The sequence below is a fragment of the Prionailurus bengalensis genome, chromosome E3 (assembly GCF_016509475.1).
Source record: "Prionailurus bengalensis isolate Pbe53 chromosome E3, Fcat_Pben_1.1_paternal_pri, whole genome shotgun sequence".
Lineage (NCBI taxonomy): Eukaryota > Metazoa > Chordata > Mammalia > Carnivora > Felidae > Prionailurus > Prionailurus bengalensis.
In genome coordinates this window covers 25,306,759-25,327,925 of record NC_057357.1, presented here as the reverse complement: position 1 = coordinate 25,327,925, position 21,167 = coordinate 25,306,759, and the positions used below count along the sequence as shown (strand labels likewise).

Below are 21,167 nucleotides of genomic sequence, written 5' to 3'. Positions count from 1 at the left end.
GCTTTCGTCATGTGTGTGCGACGGCCTCTCTTAGTCCCGCCTCCCACGTTTCTTTCAGTGCTGCGCCGGGTCCTAAAGCCTAGGTCCTAAAGCCTAGGTCCTAAAGCCGGCAGGTGGCCGACTGTGGAATGGTGATGCGAGGCCCACCCTTGGAAAGAGTAGACAGGCACTTTTTTTTTCTTCTTTGAGGTGGGGGAGGGACAGAGAGAGGGGAAGACAGAGAAACTGTAGAAGGCTGTGCGCTGTCAGGGTTCAACCCACAAAGGGTGACATTATGATCTCAGCCCAAGTCGGAAGTTCAACCGACTGAGCCACTTGAGGCGCCCTTGATGGGCACTTCTTACTGCTCACTATCCAAAAGCCAGGGCTTCCTGGGGAATTGGCCTGGATGGAGCGGGTTTGTAAATTTACATGTTGGCCTCCAGCGGGATGTAGACCATGCTTGTAAAGAACTGTTTTGTTTACCATTCATAGTCATTGATTCATTCTGGTAATATTTATTAAGTACCCATGCACTAGTTATTGACCTAAGTACTAAGGTTGAGACCATTAGCAAAGACAGACACACTTCATACTCATGTTGCCCTTATAGGCCAGTGTTTCTTAGAAGTCAGTGTTTCTTCCAAACCACCCTACTTATTTTTTGCTCCTTTTGAAATGTGCATATGCAATGGACTTGACTTTAGCACTCCTGTTGGAGAACCCCAGAGGTACAAATAAAGAACACAAAGTATAAGAAACTCATTGAAGTCAGAGAGTTGATTATCAGAGTAAGAAATATAAAATACAGGGAAACTTGGCCAAACTTCTTTTTTTAATTACTTTTTTAATGTTTATTTTTGAGAGAGATAGAGTGCAATCAGGGGAGGAGCAGAGAGAGAGAGGGAGAGGGAGACACAGAATCTGAAGCAGGCTGCACACTCTGAGCTGTCAGCACAGAGCTCCACGTGAGGCTCAAACTCGCGAACCATGAGATCATGACCTGAGCTGAAGTCCAGCGCTTAACCGACTGAGCCACCCAGGTGCTCCTGCCAAACTTCTTAACATTTAATTGTCATTATTCATACCCAAGATTCATATTCATACCCAAGATATTGTCCATATCAATTTCTTCACACAACTTTTGTTTGACGCTGATGTCATAACAAGTGATAGTAACATTTTGGTGAATTATTGTTCCGACTGTAGTTGGTCTGGACAGGAAATCACATCCTCACTTCTGAACAAAATCATGAAGAGCCAAAAGAAGGTTTGTCCTTTGTTGCCCTAGGAAGAATTAGCGAATCCAGTGGCCCAGAAATGTAGATTGTTATAGAAAGTCAGGAATAAAGAACTTCTTATTTATTGTAAGGCCTTCATCTCTCAGATTCACATTCTTGTGACACCTATGAAAAAGTAATTCTGATATGAAATAATAGTCTAGAATAGTCTATATACATATAAAAGAATTTTCACTACTAGGAAAATTATTCATCTTCTTTTCTCCAATTAAATATACCTTGCTATTTTCTTTTCTTCATATCTGTCCCTTAAAATGTTTATGAACCCACTCATTAAACTGGATAGATAAGCAATCCCTTCAGAGTTAACATCATAATATTCCCCATACCCTAAAGTCAGGAATCCAGTTCCTTATACTTCATGCAATTAAAAGTCAACTTGAGGTGGCTCAGTTGGTTAAGCATCCAACGTTGGCTCAAGTCATGATCTTTTAGTGGGTTTGAGCCTGGTGTCAGGGTCTGCACTGACAGAGCAGAGCCTGATTGGGATTCTCTCTTCTCTCCCTCTCTCTCTCTGTCCCTACCCCTACCTCAAAATAAATAAACATTAACAAAAAATTCAACTTGAACTTTATAAATCCCTTATGTTGGTGTTCCACCTATGACAGTATATTGCTTTGGTAAGCAATGCAGGAGTACTGTGCTTTTTATTGACCTAGATATTTCAATCTCACATTCCGAGATTTACTTGTAATGTATGAAACAACAAAATACTAAGAAAAGGAAAAGTAATTATCCTAATGTTGAACTTCACGGTTAACTGGGTTTTTTCTTAGTATATGTAAATATATATGTATATGTATGTATATTTGTATATATACATATATGTATATAAAGATGTGTGTGTGTGTTTGTGTGTGTGTGTGTGTGTGTGTGTGTATAACCTTATCTTCCCTTAGGTTCTTTTGCTTAAATTACTAATATTAATACTAGAGTTCCTGATTAGTACTAGGTGTTAACTGTCCCATTCCACACTGTAGAATAGGACAAATGGAAAAAATTCATTTCCCTTTTAGGGTGCTCCCTCTGGCCAAATATGGAGGCAATTTCATAAGAAATGGAATCCTTGGGGCGCCTGGGTGGCGCAGTCGGTTAAGCGTCCGACTTCAGCCAGGTCACGATCTCGCGGTCCGTGAGTTCAAGCCCCGCGTCAGGCTCTGGGCTGATGGCTCAGAGCCTGGAGCCTGTTTCCGATTCTGTGTCTCCCTCTCTCTCTGCCCCTCCCCCGTTCATGCTCTGTCTCTCTCTGTCTCAAAATAAATAAACGTTAAAAAAAAATTAAAAAAAAAAAAAGAAATGGAATCCTTGAGGAAGTGATTTCCAATATGTCTTTTTAAATACTATTATCCTAGGGATGAAGGCAGAGAAATAAGCAGATTCTATCACCAGTGGGAAAACTGGGCTAGAATACATATCATGATCACCTATAACTACTTCCTTGTTAGTTTTTGTCTACCTTATGGGTAACATTTGTTGTTTTTGTTTGCTCAATAAATGAACCCCCTTTTGGGGAGGAGGTGTAATCCATCATTGGATGAGTCTGAGTGGAAGGCAGGGCCCACCTTGCATCATGGAAGCTTGACATGTCAGGTATCCCTTTTTCCCACTCTGTAATGTGAGCACATCACCTCAGCTTCATCAATTGGATGCATCTGTGAGGGACTGAGAATTGGAAGCAAATGTGTAAAGAGGAGTGCCCATTTAGAGTTCATCTGACCAATGGCAGTGGCATTCCAAATCCAGTATCATCAGCTTTGCAGCCACTCCAGAAGTAGTGGCAGTACTAGACTTTTCAGAACATTGATGCTAGTTCTAGCCTCCTCACTCCCCCAGTCATCCTTGGTTCTCCTGACCCTGGATCTACCACTATTTCCAAAAATTTTGTCATCATCTTATTTTTTGCTTTCACCTATATAATCAGCATAGCCTTTACTTTTGACAATGGAGATTGCATAGCATAGATTTCTGGAGGTCCTCAGTTGATTGTGAAGAACAGTGGCATTGCTGTGGTGTTCAGAAGCATAGAGAGAGCTGACTGAAACTTGTTTTTACTTTTGTTTTCATCCTTGGTGCCTGCCATAATGCCGGATCCATATTAGGTGCTCAAAAAATATTATTGAACATTTGAACTCAACCCCAAGAAATGGTCAGTAAAGGAAAAAGGTTAAGACCAATGCTATTAAGAAGGGAAGTATACCAAGTCCAGATCCCATTAAGCCCCACCAGAGGAGCGAGAAAAGAAGCAGGAATTAAGAGAGAGATTTCCCTGGCAATTCTGGAAACACATTTGTATGAAATTTAAATTTGTGTGAACTTTCACCTCCTTAAGTTACCAGTCATGGTCAGAGGTCTGGTGTCTATCATCGGGCACCAAGGGCTCTGTGATGTGGCTTGTAAACCCCTCTTCTGGCTGCTGTATACCAAGTGGTTTTTTTGTTTTGTTTTGTTTTGTTTTGTTTTGTTTTGTTTTGTTTTGTTTTGTTTTGTTTTAAGAAAAGGAATGTCGGCATTATAGAAAAATGTGCAGCGGATAATGTGGGTTTGGAATAAGTACTATGAGGAATTTGCCTTTTATTCTAATTAACCTAATTCTAATTCGCTTCACATATTCATGAGGTCTTCAGCCCAGAAAGGGAAGAATGATGTAAGACATTCTGAATTCTCTTTCTCTTTCTCTTCCTTTCAAAGTTACTGCCATTTAACTTCTACTTGTATGTTCAATACAGAATCCATCCTTGCCCCGAACACAGGTAGGAAACACTCAGATTTTGTTCCTGTTCTGACTACACTATCCATCCAGGATTTCCTGCCTTATTCTCTTGTTACCCAGCATTTTCAAGTAATAGATGTCTTAACACTGAACCCTGGTCACCTGCTTATTTGATTTCTCTGCACCTGCCACCTTCAGACTTGGTAATATGTATATGATCATGGGCCCAAATTCTAAAGTCAAACTGTGTTTAAATCCCAGTTCTGCCATGTTCTGGCTGTGGAACTTCAAGCAAGTGAGAAGCTGAATTTCCTCATTAGATTAAAAAAACAAAACAACAACAACGTTTAAATGGGGATAATAATAATACCTATTTTCTGGGTTACTAGGAAAACTCATTAAGATAGGCATGACAAGTGCTTAGTTCATAGTCACTGTTCAGTCAATGTGGACTTGTTCCTAGTCACTGTTGAGTCAGTGTGGACTTAAAAACAGCTGGTTTGGGGCTCAGTTGTGACTCAGTGATGTCTAGTATTTTTATTTATTTATTTATGTTTTAATTTTAGAGATTGAGAGAGTATGAGCCAGAGAGAGGAATGGCGGGGGGGGGGGGGGGGCGGAGAGAGAGAGAATCTCAAGCAGGCTTCGTGTTCAGCATGGAGCCCGACACAGCCCAACACAGGGCTCAATCCCATGACCCTGGGATCATGACCTGAGCCAACAGTCAACCAACTGAGCCACCCAGGTGTCCCTAGTATTTTTTATATTAGTATCCATTCCCCAACCCAGTCCCCTAAATGCATTATTTTTCCCCTAATGTCTTATCTCCATGTGTCACTTATTGAAAGCTAAATTTAATCCTTTGAGGAAGGAGACCAGAAGGGAAAGAAACTTTAAATATAGTTAACTTAATATCATGTATCATAAAATAAAATAAAATACGTAACACCTTACCTCTGCCAACTGGCTCCTGCCTCACATTTGATTGAATGACACCCCAGGTCTTTCATTGGCTCTGTGCCCACAGCACTTGTGCCACACTTGCACTTTTATCACACCTACAAGCTGCATAAGAAACGTGCCCAACAGCCTGAGTTCCACAATGGAACCTGACTCTGAAGCCATGTGAACTTGGTCTATCCCTGGAGAAGCCACATTTGGTCTATCCGTTTGTTCCTACCTGCATCCTCACTTAGCCCTACTGGGTGTCCTGAACTCCTGATCCCAGCCCCTCCCCACCCCCGCCGCCAGTGTGCTTCATCCCACCACTGCTAGAGTCTAATTTTGACAGGTAAGGCAAATTTGGCATTTTATGGATGTTGGTTCTTGAGAGAAAAGGTGAATAAATCTCCTTCCCTCCAATTTTCTTCTCCAATTTTACACTCTATACATTCATGAGTTTTCTTAAAACTTTTCATGAGGTTTCACAGGTACTTCCTTCCTGCTTCTCTGAGATTTGAATAATCTATGTTTAAATTTCATTGTTTTACTATATAGCTCTACTTTTTTGAGTACTTGTAGGTCCTCCTCCTGCTTCTTACTTCACTTTTGTCAGTGCTCCTAAGAATGAATCCCTAATGGTGGAGTCTCAGACAGTTCAACAAGTTAGAAATACATCCATTTGGAACTGAAATCATCTGTGAACTGCACACTCCACCAAGGCATAACAATAGTATTGGATAAAGTACTAATGCAAGAAGTATAAATTTCAGAGTAGGTACGGCACATGCTTAATAGTCCAGGATGACAGAGGCTTAGAGGATCTTTCAGCACAGATGAGGCCTAAATAAGAATCTACATGAGTAGTCAGGTTGAATCATTTATATTTAAGTTAAAAATTGGAGGGAAGTTGGGGCCCCTGGGGGGCTCAGTCGGTTAAGCGTCTGACTTCAGCTCAAGTCATGATCTCGCGGTCCGTGAGTTCGAGCCCCGCGTCGGGCTCTGTGCTGACAGCTCAGAGCCTGGAGCCTGTTTCAGATTCTGTGTCTCCCTCTCTCTGACCCTCCCCCATTCATGCTCTGTCTCTCTCTGTCTCAAAAATAAATAAACGTTAAAAAAAATTAAAAAAAAATTGGAGGGAAGTCAATGAGAATATGGCATTCAATGTGTAGATGAACAAATAGACAAACTGATTAAGAACATACATTGAGAGTCGCAGTCTTGTGTTTAAATACTGATTCCACCCCTTTGCTACCTCTATGACCTTGGGCAAATAAACTGCTCTAACCTCATGCTCCTCATCTATAAAATGGGAATAGCTGTAATATATATCTTATAGGAAGTTATGAGTATTGAATAAAAATAATTCATGGTAATCACATAAAAATATTCAATAAATGTTAGCTACTGCTGTTTTGTCATGGCTGTTGCTAATTGTAAGGTTTGGTAAGATTAATTTTTAAGCAAACAAGAGTTGAGGTGAAGACCCAGGCTTTTTCTGTTGCTCAGTTTGCTCTGAGGTGTCTCCAGTCACTCCTTACTGATTTCCAGTACTCAAGATAAGCCTTATTTTATCTAAATGGGTTAATATGGAAAGATCTACAAGATACATTGGAAAATGAAGGAAAAAAAAGTGAGGTATGTGTAGTATGAACTGATTCATGTTTTAAAAGGGAATAATTAAGTGCATTAAATATGTGTGTATATATACATATGTGACATCTATGCATACATATATGTATACACACATATGTGACACGTATGTGACACATATTTATACATATGTGAATGTATACACATAACCTATACATTCACATATGTATGTTTTCATCCTACATGTGTATAAAAATGGTGCTTAGTAAGAGTTCAGGTGTCTCTTCACATTTCTCAACTAAAGCCCAAAGCTAAGGATTAAGAGGCATTATGTCCCTGCCCTTTCCATTCTAAAGAGAACTGTCAAAAAAGACTAAGAGGGGAGCCTGGGTGGCTCAGTTGGTTAAGAATCTGACTCTTGATTTCAGCTCAGGTCATGATCTCACAGTTTGTGAGTTCAAGCCCCATGTTGGGCTCTGCACTGACAATGCGGAGCCTGCTTGACATTCTGTCTCTCTCTCTCTCTCTCTCTCTCTCTCTCTCTCTCTCTCTCCCTCTCTCTCAAAATAAATAAACTAAAAAAAAAAAAAAAGTAAGTTTTGTAACTCTCTCCAGGTTTGTGAAAAGGTGGCTCAACTGGTCCTGCTACACTGAGAGCACTCTGCTTTTGGGCCTAAATCAGAAACTTGGGGATGGGAAAGAAGATAGTACTTTCACACCCTTTGCTGAGAGGGACACTAAGGGAATCCATTATAAAGGTTAGTGGTTCCTGGAAGGAGACTGGCATCACATTACTGGGATGATGTCCCCTTCTGCCTGACCAAGTATGGAAATAAGCCAGAAAGAGAAGTAGAGACACATGACAGAGCACAGAGAGTGAGGTGGGTGGAAAGACAACACAGCAGAGGCCTGCAGCCTGAGACAAGGTGTTCTAAAGATGTGTGAGTATCTTCTGTGCCAAGTGGACTCCCAGAAGATACCTAGGCTTGAACAGCCAGGCCCAACAGAGGATTAAAGTCTTAGCCAGCATGGTAAACCCCCTTCTCTTAATCTTTTTTCCTTAATTCTGACAGTAGAGTGTCTAGAGGTTAGATAAGAGGGGGAAGGTATATGAGAGGCAGACAAGCTACATGTCTCTATTCTAGATACTAGAGTGGGAGGAGTGCAGAAGGGTGGCCAGTCCTGTCCACTGCTGGTCCCAAGAAGCACAGAGCAAGTCTGTGGTAGGGAGAGGGGAACAGGTGCAATGTACATTGAGTCTGTGATTAATATGTATTTTTATTTTTGAGGGGGGTGGGGCAGAGAGGGAAAGAGAGAGAATGTGAGTGGTGGCAGAGAGAATCCCAAGCAGGTTCCACACTGTCAGCACAGAGCCTGATGTGGAGCTCAATCTCACACACATTGAGATCATGACCTGAGCCAAAATCAACTGAAAATTAATCAAAATCAACTGAAAATTAACCAACTGAGCCACCCAGGCACCTCTGTGATTAACATTTTTAAGTGGACAAACTTATAACTAAAAGTGATTGTGAATTGTGGGATCATCCCAGCAAGTCACTAAGGGATAGAAAAGGGATATTGGATACAGCAGGGGTGGGGGGACAGAAATTGGGAGAAAAACTAAAGTTGATTTCAGACTTATTTGAAAAACTAGTTGCATATATATTCCACCCACTTCCCTATACACACATACACCCTTGTTTTGCAACACATTTAGTAACTACTTTATATCATTCTGTATCTTTCATTTTTATCCATATGCAGACATTATTTTATATTATTTTTATATTAATATATATTTTATATTATTTTATATTAATAAATATATTTTATATTAAGCTATCAATTTCTTTTTTTTAATATATGAAATTTATTGTCATATTGGTTTCCATACAACACCCAGTGCTCATCCCAAAAGGTGCCCTCCTCAATACCCATCACCCACCCTCCCCTCCCTCCCACCCCCCATCAACCCTCAGTTTGTTCTCAGTTTTTAACAGTCTCTTATGCTTTGGCTCTCTCCCACTCTAACCTCTTTTATTTTTTTTTTCCTTCCCCTCCCCCATGGGTTTCTGTTAAGTTTCTCAGGATCCACATAAGAGTGAAACAATATGGTATCTGTCTTTCTCTGCCTTACTTATTTCACTTAGCATCACATTCTCCAGTTCCATCCACGTTGCTACAAAGGACCATATTTCATTCTTTCTCATTGCCACGTAGTACTCCATTGTGTATATAAACCACAATTTCTTTATCCATTCATCATTTGATGGACATTTAGGCTTTTTCCACAATTTGGCTATTGTTGAGAGTGCTGCTATAAACGTTGGGGTACAAGTGCCCCTATGCATCAGTACTCCTGTACCCCTTGGGTAAATTCCTAGCAGTGCTACTGCTGGGTCATAGGGTAGGTCTGTTGTTAATTTTTTGAGGAACCTCCACACTGTTTTCCAGAGTGGTGGCACCAGTTTGCATTCCCACCAACAGTGCAAGAGGGTTCCCATTTCTCCACATCCTCGCCAACATCTATAGTCTCCTGATTTGTTCATTTTGGGCACTCTGACTGGCGTGAGGTGATATCTGAGTGTGGTTTTGATTTGTATTTCCCTGATGAGGAGCGACATTGAGCATCTTTTCATGTGCCTGTTGGCCATCTGGAGGTCTTCTTTAGAGAAGTGTCTATTCATGTTTTCTGTCCATTTCTTCACTGGATTATTTGTTTTTTGGGTGTGGAGTTTGGTGATTTCTTTATAGATTTTGGATACTAGCCCTTTGTCCGATATGTCCTTTGCAAATATCTTTTCCCATTCCGTCGGTTGCCTTTTAGTTTTGTTGATTGTTTCCTTTGCTGTGCAGAAGCTTTTTTACTTCATGAGGTCCCAACAGTTGATTTTTGCTTTTAATTCCCTTGCCTTTGGGGATGCGTCAAGTAAAAAATTGCTGCGGCTGAGGTCAGAGAGGTCTTTTCCTGCTTTCTCCTCTAGAGTTTTGATGGTTTCCTGTCTCACATTCAGGTCCTTTATCCATTTTGAGTTTGTTTTTGTGAATGGTGTAAGAAAGTGGTCTAGTTTCATTCTTCTGCATGTTGCTGTCCAGTTCTCCCAGCACCATTTGTTAAAGAGACTGTCTTTCTTCCATTGGATATTCTTTCCTGCTTTGTCAAAGATGAGTTGGCCATACTTTTGTGGGTCTAATTCTGGGGTTTCTATTCTATTCCATTGGTCTATGTGTCTGTTTTTGTGCCAATACCATGATGTCTTGATGATTACAGCTTTGTAGTAGAGGCTAAAGTCTGGGATTGTGATACCGCCCACTTTGGTCTTCTTCTTCAAAATTACTTTGGCCATTCGGGGCCTTTTGTGGTTCCATACAAATTTTAGGATTGCTTGTGCTAGCTTTGAGAAGAATGCTGGTGCAATTTTGATTGGGATTGCATTGAATGTGTAGATAGCTTTGGGTAGTATTGACATTTTGACAATATTTATTCTTCCAACCCATGAGCATGGAATGTTTTTCCATTTCTTTATATCTTCTTCAATTTCCTTCCTAAGCTTTCTATAGTTTTCAGCATACAGATCTTTTACATCTTTGGTTAGGTTTATTGCTAGGTATTTTATGCTTCTTGGTGCAATTGTGAATGGGATCAGTTTCTTTATTTGTCTTTCTGTTGCTTCATTATTAGTGTATAAGAATGCAACTGATTTCTGTACATTGATTTTGTATCCTGCGACTTTGCTGATTCATGTGTCAGTTCTAGCAGACTTTTGGTGGAGTCTATAGTGTTTTCCATGTATAGTGTCACATCATCTGCAAAAAGTGAAAGCTTGACTTCATCTTTGCCAATTTTGATGCCTTTGATTTCCTTTTGTTGTCTGATTGCTGATGCTAGCACTTCCAACACTATGTTAAACAACAGCCATGAGAGTGGACATCCCTGTTGTGTTCCTGATCTCAGGGGGAAAGCTCTCAGTTTTTCCCCATTGAGGATGATATTAGCTGTGGGCTTTTCATAAATGGCTTTTATGATGTTTAATTATGTTCCTTCTATCCCGACTTTCTCGAGGGTTTTTATTAAGAAAGAATGCGAATTTTGTCAAATGCTTTTTCTGCATCGATTGGCAGGATCATATGGTTCTTATCTTTTCTTTTATTAATGTGATGTATCACGTTGATTGATTTGCGAATGTTGAACCAGCCCTGCAGCCCAGAAATGAATCCCACTTGATCATGGTGAATAATTCTTTTTATGTGCTGTTGAATTCGATTTGCTAGTATCTTATTGAGAATTTTTGCATCCATATTCATCAGGGATATTGGCCTGTAGTTCTCTTTTTTTACTGGGTCTCTGTCTGGTTTAGGAATCAAAGTAATGCTGGTCATAGAATGAGTCTGGAAGTTTTCCTTTACTTTCTATTTTTTGGAATAGCTTGAGAAGGATAGGTATTATCTCTGCTTCAAATGTCTGGTAGAATTCCCCAGGGAAGCCATCTGGTCTCTTATTTGTTGGGAGACTTTTGATAACTGATTCAATTTCTTCGCTGGTTATGGGTCTGTTCAAGCTTTCTATTTCTTCCTGTTTGAGTTTTGGAAGTGTGTGGGTGCTTAGGAATTTGTCCATTTCTTCCAGGTTGTCCAGTTTGTTGGCATATAATTTTTCCTAGTATTCCCTGATAATTGCTTGTATTTCTGAGGGATTGGCTGTAATAATTCCATTTTCATTCATGATTTTATCTATTTGGGTCATCTCCCTTTTCTTTTTGAGAATCCTGGCTAGAGGTTTACCAATTGTGTTTATTTTTTCAAAAAACCAACTCTTGGTTTCATTGATCTGCTCTACAGTTTTTTTAAGATTCTATATTGTTTACTTCTGCTCTGATCTTTATTATTTCTCTTCTTCTGCTGGGTTTAAGGTGTCTTTGCTTCTCTGCTTCTATTTCCTTTAGGTGTGCGGTTAGATTTTGTATTTGGGATTTTTCTTGTTTCTTGAGATAGGCCTTGATTGCAACGTATTTTCCTCTCAGGACTGCCTTTGCTGCATCCCAAAGCATTTGGATTGTTGTATTTTCATTTTCATTTGTTTCCATATATTTTTTAATTTCTTCTCTAATTGCCTGGTTGACCCATTCATTCTTTAGTAGGGTGTTCTTTAACCTCCATGCTTTTGGAGGTTTTCCAGACTTTTTCCTGTGGTTGATTTCAAGCTTCACCGCATTGTGGTCTGAAAGTATGCATGGTATGATCTCAATTCTTGTATACTTATGAAGCGCTGTTTTGTGACCCAGTATGTGATCTGTCTTGGAGAATGTTCCATGTGCGCTCGAGAAGAAAGTATATTCTGTTGCTTTGGGATGCAGAGTTCTAAATATATCTGTCAAGTCCATCTGATCCACTGTATCATTCAGGGCCCTTGTTTCTTTATTGATCATGTGTCTAGATGATCTATCCATTGTTCTAAGTGGGGTATTAAAGTCCCCTGCAATTACCACATTCTTGTCAATAAGGTTGCTTCTGTTTGTGAGTAATTGTTTTATATATTTGGGGGCTCCTGTATTTGGCGCATAGGCATTTATAATTGTTAGTTCTTCTTGATGGATAGACCCTGTAATTATTATATAATTCCCATCTTTATCTCTTGTTACAGCCTTTAATTTAACGTCTAGTTTGTCTGACATAAGTATGGCTACTCCAGCTTTCTTTTGACTTCCAGTAGCATGATAAATAGTTTCCATCCCCTCACTTTCAATCTGAAAGTGTCCTCAGGTCTAAAATGAGTCTCTTGTAGACAGCAAATAGATGGGTCTTGTTTTTTTATCCATTCTGATACCCTATGTCTTTTGGTTGGCGCATTTAGTCCATTTACATTCAGTGTTATTATAGAAGGATATGGGTTTAGAGTCATTGTGATGTCTGTAGGTTTCATGCTTATAGCGATGTCTCTGGTACTTTGTCTCACAGGATCCCCCTTAGGATCTCCTGTAGGGCTAGTTTTAGTGGTGATGAACTCCTTCAGTTTTTGTTTGTTTGGGAAGACCTTTATCTCTCCTTCTATTCTGAATGACAGATTTGCTGGATAGAGGATTCTCGGCTGCATATTTTTTCTGTTCATCACATTGAAGATCTCCTGCCATTGCTTTCTGGCCTGCCAAGTTTCAGTAGAGAGATTGGTCACGAGTCTTATAGGTCTCCCTTTATATGTTAGAGCACACTTATCCCTAGCTGCTTTCAGAATTTTCTCTTTATCCTTGTATTTTGCCAGTTTCACCATGATATGTCGTGCAGAAGATCGATTCAAGTTACGTCTGAAGGGAGTTCTCTGTGCCTCCTGGATTTCAATGCCTTTTTCCTTCCCCAGATCAGGGAAGTTCTCAGCTATTATTTCTTCAAGTATACCTTCAGCTCCGTTCCCGCTGTCTTCCTCCTCTGGAATACCAATTATGCGTAGATTATTTCTCTTTAGTGCATCACTTAGTTCTCTAATTTTCCCAGCATACTCCTGGATTTTTTTATCTCTCTTTTTCTCAGCTTCTTCTTTTTCCATAATTGTATCTTCTAGTTCACCTAGTCTCTCCTCTGCCTCTTCAATCCGAGCTGTGGTCGTCTCCATTTTATTTTGCAGCTCATTAATAGCATTTTTTTTAGCTCCTCCTGGCTGTTCCTTAGTCCCTTGATCTCTGTAGCAATAGATTTTCTGCTGTCCTTTATACTGTTTTCAAGCCCAGCGATTAATTTTATGACTATTATTCTAAATTCACTTTCTGTTATATTGTTTAAATCATTTTTGATCAGTTCGTTAGCTGTTGTTATTTCCTGGAGGTTTTTTTGAGGGAAATTCTTCAATTTTGTCATTTTGGATAGTCCCTGGAGTAGTGTGGAACTGCAGGGCACTTCCCCTGTGCTGTCTTGAATAACTTGCGTTGCTGTGCGGAGCCGCAGTCAGACCTGATGTCTGCCCCCAGCCCACCACTGGGGCCACAGTCAGACTGGTGTGTACCTTCCTTTCCCCTCTCCTAGGGGCGGGATTCACCATGGGGTGGCATGGTCTGTCTGGGCTATTGCACACTGCCAGGTTTGTGGTGCTAGGGATCTGGCATATTAGCTGGGGTGGATAGGCAAGTTGCACAGGGGCGGGAGGGGGAGGCTCAGCTCGCTTTTCCTTTGGAGATCCACTTCAGGAGGGGCCCTGTGGCACCGGGAGTGAGTCAGACCTGCCAGAGGGATGGATCCGCAGAAGCACAGCGTTGGGTGTTTGCGCGGTGCAAGCAAGTTCCCTGGCAGGAACTGGTTCCCTTTGGGATTTTGGCTGGGGGATGGGCGAGGGAGATGGCGCTGACAACCGCCTTTGTTCCCTGCCAAGCTGAGCTCTGTCCTCTGGGGCTCAACAACTCTCCTTCCCATTGTTCTCCAGCCCTCCCGTTCTCCGAGCAGAGCTGTTAACTTATAACATTCCAGATGTTAAGTCCCACTTGCTGTCCGAACACACTCCGTCTGGCCCCTCTGCTTTTGCAAGCCAGACTCAGGGGCTCTGCTTTGCTGGTGGGCTGCCCCTCCACCCCGGCTCCCTCCCGCCAGTCCATGGAGCGCGACCACCTCGCCGCCCTTCCTACCCTCTTCCATGGGCCTCTCATCTAGGCTTGGCTCCGGAAAGTCCGTTCTGCTAGTCTTCTGGTGATTTTCTGGGTTATTTAGGTAGGTGTGGGTGGAATCTAAGTGATCCTCAGGATGCCGTGAGCCCAGCATCCTCCTACACCGCCATCTTCCCAGAAGCCAGCCTTTTTTCTTTAAGAACTTGTTACCAGCCACCACCTTGACACAAATGGAACCTGGAAAATGATGTTCTCAGAGATGCTTTTCTGTCTTCTTTGTTGTCCAACACTGTGAAAATTGTTCAAAGATTGAACTTGAAAGGGTTCACTCAATGCCAGCATAGGACAGATTACAGCTGAGGCCCAGACATCACCCTCTCACTTCATGTCCATTGTCACCACTACCTCCCAGGTCAGGAAGACAAAGCCAGCATCAGGATTTCCTCATCTCGTGACAACTTTCTGACTCCCTGTAGGTGTGTAGTTCAGAATCAAGGGCCCGGTGAGCTGCCCCCCCCCCCTAAGATATTTTAATATAGGAGATATTACTATGTGTTTGTGGCTGTCTCTTTGCAACTCCTAGTCCAAAATAAAAGGAAGAAATGGGTGGTACAGGAGAGAGGTAATTGAAGGAGTAATGTTCTTGAGTTGGGGAGAGCAGATGATGTCAAGGACACTGTGGAGAGGGTGGCCCAAACTAGGAACCTGACAACTATTCATTGTTACAGGAAGGAATGCAGAAGGTATGAACAGAATTGTAGGAGTTTAGGTTGATTAAGTACTAGGGGGTTGAGGAAATTCTCTTCTGGCTACTTCTAAATCTCAGTGAAATAAGAGGAGGAGAGGAGAGATGAAGGTTTATAGAAATAGGAGAAGGTATGAAATGGTTATCTCCACCTATAGATATGTAATGGGGTTATCAGGCAATGGGGAGGACCCGCTTGGATTTTTTAAGACCATTAGCAAGTACCATCAACATCCTAAGTGCAGAACCAGGTTTCTGCAGAACCATTTCTCCAGAGCTATGTTAAGCTGCTCATGTGCAGTCACAATATAGGGAGATAGCTATCTGGAGTTTTGCAGAAAGCTGGGTTTTTTCGGGTGAGTATGGTGAGGGAGAGCAGTACAAAGGAGCTGTGTAGGACCTAGAATCCAAGATGGGCAAGAGGTAAGTGAAGGTATGAAGAAGACAGTGTTCAAGTCAATGGACTGAAGATTTTAGTGGATTTAAAGGAATTACTGTGATAAAGATAGTAAAGGGAAATGAACTGGCAAGACAGGAGAAATTAGTAAAAAAAAAAAAAGCGGGGTGGGGGATGTTGACACAGATTTTGGAGGTAGTAGTGTTGGTGGCAATGAGAAGGTGTGGGGTGCAGTCACAAGAATGAGAGACTAAGGCTGGGTAGGATTAAGATCATTGGGAGACAGGATATTAAGAGAATTAAAGACCACAGTATTAAATGGGTTGTTTACATGAGCACTGAAGTTACTAAGATGGAACAGGAACTGAACTCAGGTCCCCTCAATCTTCACCACAAAATCCAGCAATCCTTGAGAGATGGATCTCTATGGTCTTACAGGAATGGGAAAACAGGATGCTTACCAAAGCAGGGACCCCACTACAAAGACTGGTGAAGACCAAATCAAACCAGTCTGCAAGATGGACCCCAGTGTTGACCTTTCACTGACTTTGTCCCTCATTATAATACTAAAAACCATGCCCAGGGGTGGATATTTAACACGGTAATGAGACATGCGATGCGTGAAGAAGCATGTTCTGTCCACTTTGCCTATCCGCCCAACTTCCTGTATCTCTCTTCACTCCTACATGCTCAGACATCACTCCTTTCCCACCTTACCGTCTTTAAAAACTTCCTTGGCCTTTGTTCTGACAGCCAGCATGAAGGACCCTGCCTTTGCGCTGTCTCCCTTGTGCTCCAGCATAAGCCCAATAAAAGCCTTGCCTGGAAATTCCCATTTGGCCCCAGTCAATTCCTATTGCTTGGAGAGCCCAAGGACCCAAGTCAATAACATTACGACGAATGATGTAGAAATCATAATAGAGAATGACCATAAACTAGCATAACAGAAAAAGAATCTACAGAACAATAAGACACATTTGTTGTAGATAAGACCTGATATAGGAATAACAACATTAAAACACCTCTGGCTGAAGTTAATTAATTTGTGAATAAAGAAAAAATTACACAAGCACCCAGGCAGAGTAAGTGAGGCTCTACAGTGCTGCATTTCAATTCAGTTCTGACACTGTTGGGATAGCATCAGACCTCACAGCTTTAAAAGCACAGTCCCCAGAAAGACTTCCCATACTTCAGATGTTAACTGTAAGTTCACAGGTCCCCAGACCACACAAACCTCTGACCAACTGGCTACCACCCCCTCCTGTCCCTTAATTCACTAGATCTCACAGAACTCAAAAGAGTGCTAGACTTAGGATTACAGTTTTATTATAAAGGTTATATATCAGGACCAGCCAAATGAAAAGAAGCATAAAAGAAAGTCTGGAAAGTCCCAAATGTACAGCTTCCATGCCCTCTCTCTGTGGAATCAGGGCATGTCACCCTCCCAGCATATTGGATATATTCACCAACCAGGAAACTTCACCATTTTTATTGGGGTTTCATTATTTAGGCATAATTGACTGAATCATTAGACATTTGACTCAAGTCAATCTCCAGTTCCCCTTCTCTCCCCAGAGCTTCAAAGCTCCAACCCTCTGATCACATGGCTGACCTTTCTGGTGACCAGACGCTTCATCCTGAGTCACCTTGCTAGCATAATCTCAGGTGGCATTTAAGGGGTTCATGAATAACAAAGGCACTCCTATTACCCAGGAATTCTAGGGATTTAGAGTCTCCAAGGAATTAGGAACCAGGGACAAAGGCCAGTCAAATTTTCTATTATACAACAGGCACATTCCAGGAGAACAGAACTTGTTTGACCTTGGGCTTCTCCAAAGTAATATTTAATGCCAAATAACAGTGAAACAAGGTCTACAGTTTTCTGAGGGAAAGAAAATTTAACACAAGAAGCTCTTACCTAGACTTTATATTCTCAGTATAAAGTCAGTAGTTAGGCATTACCAACTAAGCAAGGGAAAGCAGTCATTATAAGCCCTTGTGGGGGGAAAAAATCTAGTAGGTGTTAAATTCAGCTAACAAAGAAAAACATTAATGAATACAAGGAAAGACAAGCTATGTGTAAAGGCCTATTAGTAAGCACTGAATCCACTTAGACATTAGATCAGGGTTTCTCAGCCATAGCCCTTACTTTTAAAGTTGGGTAATTAACTCTTTGTTGGAGGCTATCTTCTGCATTGTTTTTTAGGTTTTTTAATTAAAAAAATTTTTTTTAATGTTTATTTATCTTTGAGAGACACACAGAGCATGAGCAAGAGAGGAGCAGAGAGAGAGGGAGACACAGAATCCGAACCAGGCTTCAGGCTCTGAGCTGTCAGCACAGAGCCCCATGCAAGGCCCAAACCCATGAATCACAAGATCATGACCTGAGCCAACGTCAGACATCTAACCGACTGAGCCACCCAGGTGCCCCATGGTATAATATTAATTAGGCATGGTGACCACTGCCTTATTCTCAATTAGTTGGAATGCTTCTAATATTTCACCATAAAATGTTTCTAATGTTCAATATCAAAATAATTTGTTGATATACATTATTTATCACATTAAATAAATCTCCTTCCACTTGAATTTTACTTTTGAGGGCAATGGAGGTTATCATGAATAAATACTGAAATTTATACATTTTATGTGTGCACTGAAATGCTCATATTGGTTTTTCTCCTTTTGCCTTTTCTTAGGATAAACTCAAACTTGTCATAATGGAGTTTTGGTTTTTGTACATTGCTGATTTCAGTTTGTTAAAAATCTATTTTTGACTTTTTGTTTGTTCATAGTTTTTCAGTTTGCCTGTGATTTTCTTTTTAGCAGTGTTCTTGTTTCGTTTTGCTATCAATGTTATTCTAATCTCGAAAAATGAGTTGGGAGGACTTCTACTCTGGGAAGAGGAAGTAGACAGACTTTTCTCTTTTCTCCTGCTAAGTGCAACTGAAATCCCTGGACATTAGATATAAAACAAACATAAGACTCTGGAAGGTATAGAGAGGAAGGCAGACTGGTTATAGAGTTTGAGACCTAAGGAATGACCCAGTGGTCAGTTCCCTGGGTTTTCTTTTTTTGCCTCATATATTGTAGACTTGGGAGATGAAAAAGCCAGAAACTTGGAAATACCAATGGTACCAACAATAAAAGCCCCAGAAAAAGCCTGCTGTCTTTTACCAGAGGACCATGAAAGGAGCAGCCTACCAAGACAAAAAAAACTTTTAAATATTATCTGTTCTACTCCAGCCAAATACCACAGAAAAAATCACGGCTCCACATATCCTTACCTATGCCAGCAAAAGGTAGAGTGGGAAGCTTAGACTTCTACTCTCACCAGTCTATAACAAGGTATCCCAATACCCTCCACTGGGGTAGCATCAGAGAATGCCAAGTAGGGAACAGGCCAGTGTCAGTAGAGACCCCATGAGGAGTTGGAACTTCTATCCCCACCCCAGCACTGCTCCCAATCCCAGTTTAATTGGAGACTTAGTGGACAACCTAGATTTCTATATTCATCTGGCATTAATGAGGTGGTGTCCTCCCACTTACCCTGCCAGGACAATGTGGAAAAAAGCCAGCTAAAACAGAAGGTTTAAATGAGATCTAGAATTTGATTACATAATAAAAATATGTCCAGGTTTCAAATGAAAATCACTCACCATACCAAGAACCACAAAGATCTCAAACTGAATTAAAAAAGACAGTCAATAGACACCAACACCAAGATGACAAAGATGTTAGAAGTATCTGACAAAGATTTTAAAGCAGCCATAATAAAAATGCTTCAACAAGCAATTGTAAATATATATGCTTGAAACACCAAAGCCTCAGCAAAGTAATAGATTATTATCAAGAAGAACGAAATGGAAATTTTAAAATTAAAAAATACAATAAAAAATATAATAAGAGAAAAACTTAATTGGATAGACTCAACGGCAGAATGGGAGGAAGAAGAGAAAATAATTAGTTAACTGGAAGATAGAAAAATAAAAATTACCCAATATATTACTGGAGGGGTTGTGGGAGGGGGGATAGACTTAATGGGTAAGGGGTATTAAGGAATCTACTCCTGAAATCATTGTTGCAGTATATGCTAACTAACTTGGATGTAAATTAAAAAAATAAATTAAAAAATTTAAAATAAATAAACATTTTTAAAAAGTAACAGTTTTGATGGTCAAATTTAATCAATGTAGGAGTCTCATATCTTTGTAGGGTTCCCACATATGTACATAATTAAAATTGTGGGTTTTTTTTTTTCTGTTTAAATAAAGTGGTCAATTTAGAAAATCTGAAAAAAAAAAAAGTTCCCCAATATTAACAACAGAGAGAAACCAGGCTGACAAAAAAAAAAAAAAAAAAAAAAAAAAAAAAAAAAGAGCCTCAGAGACTTGTAGGGCTATCATAAAAGATCTAACATTGTGTCATAAGACTCCCAAAAAGGGAGAGAGGGCAGGGCTAGAAAATTGCTCCAAGAAATAATGATGGAAAACTTCTCAAAATTGGCAAGAGGTATATAGAATTCAGCTATAAATATAAATATATATTATTTCAGGGAAGCAAGGCTGGTTCAATGATTAAAAAATCCACTTTATTAATAGGCTAATGAAGAAAAATCACATGATGATATTGAGACAGAAAAGGTATTTGCCAAAATTCAAGGCTTATTCATGATAAAAATTTTCAGAAAAATAAGAATAAAGGAGAACTTCCTCAACTTGATAAATGTCATCTACAAAATATTACAGCTGACATTACCCCCAAGCATGAAAGACTGAATGCTTTCCACTTAATATCAGGAACAAGGCAAGCATAGCTGCTCTCACCATTCTTTTTCAACATAGCCTGTAAATTCTAGCTAATGCAATAAGGCAAGAAAAGGAAATAAAAGGCACAGAGAACCAAAAGAAAGAAGTAAAACTGTCCCTATTTGCAGATTATGTGACTATCTACATAGATAATCCCAGGGAATCAACAACAACCAAACACTCATAGAACTAAAAAGTGACCAATAAATCCCTCATTTTGTTTGAGTGAATTTGAATTGGGTTTCTGTCACATGTAACTGAAAAGGTCATTTACTTATTCATTTACCAATCAAATATTTATTGAATGCCTAAAAGCTGCCAGCAACTGCTCTAGACAATAGTGATGCATCAGCAAACAAAACAAAGTTCTTACTCCTAAGGGTGATGGTAAGAGATGTAAAAAATTAACACAGATTAAAGAGAAAAAAAAATGAGGGGTGCTGTTTTAGAAAATGTAGTAAGAGAAGACCACTTTGATGGATACCTCATAAAATGGGGATTTAGCCAAGGGATTATCTAAGAGAAGAGTTTTCCAGGCAGTAGAAGCTGTAAGTTCAAAGATCCCAAAGCTGGAACATGTGTGGTATGTTCAAGCTGCAGAAGATTAAGAGAAGGAGAGGTGGGTGGTGGTCAGAGAGGACCTGATCTCTCTGGTGATCTTGTAGTCCTTGTAGTTCCATGGATCACCAGCTCCTTGTAGTCCATGGAAGGACTTGAGATTTGACCTGGAGTGAACCAGGAAGCACTGAAGGATTTGAGCAGAGGAATGACCTGATAGCATTTATGTTTAGTCATCACCAGCTCAACAGATAAACACAGCAACAGGTTCCCTAAGACCTAGAGCAACCCAAACCCACCCCTTAACTTCTTTCTTTTCCATTTAAACCCCCTCTTTGTCTTCTTAAGTCCTTTTTTCTTTGCTCCTTCTAAGAGAAAACTTCCTCTATTCCTTCATGGGACCCATCCCCCAGCAACTCCATAGACACTTTTCTTCCTGTGAATAAATTACTTTCCCAGCTCCCCAGCAAAAGCTTACAGGGTATTTAAATAATTAACTCTAAAAGGGAGGGTGGCAGAAAATTGTGTAAACTTTCAGCGTAAACTTGGCC

General features: G+C 40.4%; 1 protein-coding gene across 2 annotated transcripts in view; it reads left to right on the top strand.

The window, feature by feature from the left end:
* ACSM3 (acyl-CoA synthetase medium chain family member 3) overlaps window positions 1-21,167 on the top strand; it is a 78,439-nt gene that overhangs the window by 323 nt on the left and 56,949 nt on the right. The window lies entirely within an intron of this gene.